General features: G+C 52.8%; 1 pseudogene; it reads left to right on the forward strand.

Annotated features, from left to right (window-relative positions):
* Positions 1-1,157: 1,157 nt before the first annotated feature.
* Positions 1,158-4,577, forward strand: LOC120239333 (annotated as a pseudogene).
* Positions 4,578-5,473: the final 896 nt, after the last annotated feature.

Below are 5,473 nucleotides of genomic sequence, written 5' to 3' on the forward strand. Positions count from 1 at the left end.
ATATGGAAACCATCTCGACAATAAACTATTTGTAAGAAAAAAAAAAAGATTGAAAAAAAGAAAGAAAAAAAAAAGTCTGATCTCCCTGACAAGGTGGAGTATGTTCCCTGTGCCCCCAACTGCTGAAAACCACAGAGTTGGATCCCTCCGGCAACTACCTCTGTGGCTTCCATTCTCACGGGGTCCTGGTCATCCCGGCCTTCAGCAACTTCTACACAGAGGCCACGGGCTGCTCCTGGCTCTTCCCAGGTACGGGGGCACCTGCTGATGCTGCCCTGTGGCTTCCACCTCCCTCTTTTCTGGGACTACATCATGCATAGCGCTAAGAAGGGGGGAGGTCAGCCTCAGCACCCCTCCCCCAGCCCTAGATGCTGCCTCCTACCCCAGCCTGCTACCCTGTGCTGGGCTCCCCCGTCTACCTGCGTGGTTCCCTCCTCCCTCTTTTGTAAGACACCCAAGTTTGTTGTCCTCTGACGAAGCTAGTGCCTCCTATCTGCTGTCCGGACCTGGGAGTGGCCAGGAGGCAGTTCCTGCTATGGGAGGGTCCCTGGAAGCACTGGACGAAAAAGCGGGTGTGCTGATCTAGCAGAGCCGGAATCAGAAGGGATTTCTCAAGCTGGCACTGGAACACAGGTGAAGAAGTCGCCAGGGCGAAATTAAACCTGGGAAGAGAGCTGCAGTGTGTCCGTATTCGTGCGTGAAGCTTCTCCACACTCCTGGAGACCTGCGCTGAGGGCGCGCACTTGGAGATGATAAGGCCACAGCTTGGCATCTGGCCACTGCCTGCCGGTGGCGGGGACCCAGTCCGCGGGCCCCCTAGCTTCTTAGAGACTCCATTCCACAATCACTGTCCCACCGCCCTCACACACTTCTTGTCCCCTCCCAACTCCGCCCAGAGGCCAGTCCTGACCTACCTAAGCTAGCAGTTCAAAGATCATTTTGGAGAATCTGGCGCTCCCAATCCAAGATCTCCCCATCCACTCCACACAGGCACACCACACTCTCGTGCTCCGTGAGGCTCCGACGGCTTGGCCCCCTGGTTAGAAAACCATCTTTTCTGTGGGCGCCCAAAACTTCCTGGTTTCTGCGCTGGCTCCCGGACCCCTGCCGGCAGAGGAGCTCTACTGGACAGGAGTCTCCCACAGCCCCAGAGTGCGCCTCCACCATGGAAACGCGGCAGAAACAGTGGCTGGAAATAATAGGCGCCTACCAATGGGTGCTCTCTTTCCTCTTCATGGGTGAGAGGCCTGCTGGCCAGGGTCCCCAAGGGGAGCGGGGAGTGGGGGCTGAAAGGGTAGAGCTCTCCCTTGCAAAGGGAGCAGGAGAGGGCCAGAGGTGGCTGGGTGATCCCTTCCCATCTGTGAGCAGGGAGGAGAGGAGCGCCTGGACTAGACGACCCAGCTTCAAAGGCTAAGTGCTTCTTTTTTTTGTCTTTCACCCAGGCCCCTTCTTCTCCCTTCTCCTCCTCTTCCTCCTCTTCACGCCACTCTGGTCTCTCTCTGTTCTCTACCTGGTGTGGTTCTTCCAGGACTGGGACACTCCCAACCAAGGTGAGCATGCTCGGACTTGCACCCGAGGAGCAGAAAAGGTGGCCGAGCGCCCCAGAGTCTTCCACCCATCTCTCTGCCCCAAGCTGGAAAGCGGTTCGAGGTCACGAGGAACTGGAGTATTTGGAAACAGCTAAAGGATTACTATCTGATCAAGGTGACAGGTCACCGTCCACAAAGGCTATCTGTCTCCTCCCTCTCCCCCACTTCCCAGGATAACTCACCCCTGCTTATGCACCCCTGGGCATTCTAAACTCACACAGTGGGGTGAGGGGGAGTAAGAGGGGGGCAGAATTGTGTTCCAGTGTAGCCCCAACCCCTGTTGTTGACTCAGGTATGACCTTGAACTCTGAAGTCTGTGTAGTGGAGGGCAACTCTTTTCATCTGGTATTTTGCTTTCCATGCTGCTTTCTTCTCATCCTGCCCAACAACCCCAAGCTGGTGAAAACATCAGAGCTGCCCCCTGACCGGAAATATGTATTGGCTTCTCACCCACATGGGATCATGGGCATGGGAACCTTTTGTAATATCTGCACTGAGGCCAACGACTTCTCCAAGCACTTCCCTGGGATTCGTGCCATGATGGCAGTGATGCACATCTTCTTCCACTTCCCAGTCTTTCGAGAATATCTCATGTCCTTAGGTGAGGCAATCCCTCCCCCATACCAGCCAGACTGCTCCTCACCCACCAGACACGGGGATCTGGCCTGAATGTTGGCAGGGCTCACAGTGGGCATCAGCGAATAGCTTTGGAGCAAGTGTCCTGCCCCCCCCTGCTGAGAGAGGCACTATAAATCACATGGGGCAGCAAGTTTGTATGTAATGGGGTGTGGGGCACATGCAAAAGTGTGGGTGAGGGGCTAGGCAGCCCAGCAGTGGATGCTGATGGTGATTGCTCCCCACCTCCTCATGTATGCAGGAGCATGTTCTGTGAACCGGAGGAGCCTAGACTTTGTTCTCTCTCAGCACCCGAGTGGGCAGGCTGTGGTTATTGCAGTTGGGGGTGCGCAGGAAGCCCTGAACGCAATCCCAGGGGAGCATTACCTCGTTCTGCAGAATCGCAAAGGCTTCGTGCACCTGGCACTTAGGCATGGGTGAGTGTGGTGCAAGTGACCAACTGGGGTGCTGCCAATGGTCAGAAGTGTGCATTGCATCTGGGGACCCACAATCTCTGTCCCTACATGGCCAGGTCCCTGTGGCTGGGCCTGTGTCCCCAGAGTCGGCACTGGGCCTTGTATCTACAGGACCCTCATGCCAGCACTTTGTTCTTTTAATGTTTATTTATTTTTGAGAGAAAGGCAGATACCAAGTGTGAATGGGGGAGGAGAGATGGAGACACAGGATCTGAAGCAGGCTCCAGGCTCCAAGCTGGCAGCACAGAGCCCGATACAGGGCTGGAACTCACAAGCTTCCAAGTCATGACCTTGAGATGAGTCAGATGCTCAACACACCGAGACGCTCAGGCGCTCCCTCTTATGACAGCATGTGCAGGTGTTTTCTGCTTCGAGCATCATTCCCACTTTCTCGTCCAGTCTTCCCTCTCTGAAAGAGGCAGGGTCATAGCGCGGGTAGCAGGACATTGTGCTCAGAAGCCCTGGGTTCAAATCGCTTTCTGACACTACCTCAAAGGCAAGACCTCAGACATGTGTCTTTACTTGCACAACAGACTCATAGCCTAACTTGCAAAATATTGTAGTTACAACGACTAGATGAGGAAATGTATACAGTTGAGGTTTGAACTGCATGGGTCTCTTATACATGGATGTTTTAGAACATTATTTTAAGTTTATTTATTCTAAAAGAGTGAGCACAGGGCAGGGGCAGAGCTGGAGGTGGACAGAGGATCTAAAGCAGGCTCTGTGCTGAGAGCCTGATGCAGGGCTTGAACTCACACACCATGAGATCATGATCTGAGCGAAAATCAGATGCTTAACTGACTGAGCCACCCACGAGCCCATGTATCTATTCTTTATACTGTATTTTTACCATACAGTGAGCTCGAGAAATGAAAATCCTATTAAGGGGCTCCTGGGTGGCTCAGTCAGTTAAGCATCCAACTTCGGCTCAGGTCATGATCTCACATTTCGTTGGTTTGAACCCCTGTCATGCTCTGTGCTGACAGCTAGCTCAGCCTGGGGCCTGTTTCTGGTTCTGTGTCTCTCTCCCTCTCTCCAACCCTCCCCTGCTCACGCTGTCTCTCTTTCTCTCTTTCTCAGAAATAAATAAAACATTAAAAAATTATAAATTAAAAAATAGAAGAATAGATACAAATATGTGTTAATCGACTTCCCCTGTTACTGGAGGTGCTAATAGGAGTTAAGTTTTGCAGGAGCTGTCTGGGGATCTGTCTGAACCAGGGTGGGCATCAGGGCTCCCTAAGCAAATGTGCTTCAAGGCTCAGCTGGAGATGAAGGCCAAATATGTAATCATTTCTCAAGAACTGTAAGTCCCTTCTTGCAGATCTTTCATTGTCATATGCTTAAAAACACCGTCGGAAGTGGAAGCAGGTGAGGGAGGGGTCTGCGGTTGCATCTTGGGATGACCCTAGAGCCATTGGCCTGAACACCCCTCCTCTCTCTCCCTGTCCCTGCACAGTGCCTCCCTGGTACCCATGTACTCCTTTGGAGAGAACGACATCTTCCATTTGAAGGTTTTTGCCCCCAACACCTGGCAATACCTGTGCCAGATGACCTTCAAGAAGCTCACAGGCTACAGTCCCTGAATCTTCTGGGGCCGCGGACTCTTCTCAGCCGACTCCTGGGGCCTGCTGCCCTTTGCCAGGCCCATCACCACCGTGGGTGAGTGCCCGTCTCAGGGGCAGGACGGCAGAGGCCCCCCCACCCTGATCTCACCTGTGTCTCTACTCTCCCTGCAGTGGGCCGCCCCATTCCAGTGCCCCAGAGCTTCCACCCCAGCGAGGAGGAGGTGGACCACTATCACACGCTCTACATGCAGGCTCTGGAGAAGCTGTTTGAGGAGCACAAGGAAAGCTGTGGGGTCCCTGCCTCGACTCACCTCACCTTTATCTAGCCGCAGCCTGGCCATCCGCCCCCAGACCCGAGTTCCCCCACTCCGGAGCCTGAGGACACTGGGACCTCCCCCTAAGGATGACTGTACTGCCTCAATAAAGCTCTTTGTCTCTCACCACTGCTTTCGAGAACCGGATGGCTGAGAGCTCACGTTGCTGCACCATGGGTCACCCGCTCCCATTTCACATGCCATGGAGCTGCTGTAGTACCTTTTTCTTTTTAACATCCATTTTGAGAGAGAGAGAAAATGTGTGAGCGGATGAGGGGCAGAGAGGGAAGGGGAGACAGTGAATTCGAAGCAGGCTCCAGGCTCCAAACTCTGGTGAAGAGCAAAGAATGAATATTGAGGTGTCATGAGTTTGAGCCCCCTGCTTGGCTCTGCAGTGACAGAGTGGGATTCTCCCTGGTCTCCCTTAGCCCTTCCCAGGCTTATGCTATCTCTGTCTTTCTGAAATAAATAAACTTTTAAAAATATTTAAGGACTTAGAACACAGATTGGCAAAATAGTGTCATCCCCATCGTGCGCATGGCGTCAACCCAACCAGAGGCTAAGACTGAACAGTCTAGGGGGACCTCAAGGGGTTATAGTGTCCTCTGACTGCATTAGTCCCATTTGCTTACTGGCTGTGTCCAGTCTGTACCCAGGCTGAATCCAGGACGTAAAAATACCTTGTTGAAATCTCATTGGATGCACTATACTTGCCCACTGTCCTATACAGTATATTCTGGAAGAAATTTTTCTTGTTCCTGGATGAAAACCTTGGCAGTCCTGTGACTTATCTGGATTCTTCTCAGGTGAAAACTTCATTCATTTTAGTTGGTACATAAAGAGGAACCTGGGTGGCTCAGTCAGTTGACGTCTGACTTCTTGATTTCAGCTCAGGAATCGATCTCCCA

This window comes from Hyaena hyaena, unplaced genomic scaffold, assembly GCF_003009895.1.
Source record: "Hyaena hyaena isolate Hyena2069 unplaced genomic scaffold, ASM300989v1 scaffold_228, whole genome shotgun sequence".
Taxonomy (NCBI): Eukaryota; Metazoa; Chordata; class Mammalia; order Carnivora; family Hyaenidae; genus Hyaena; species Hyaena hyaena.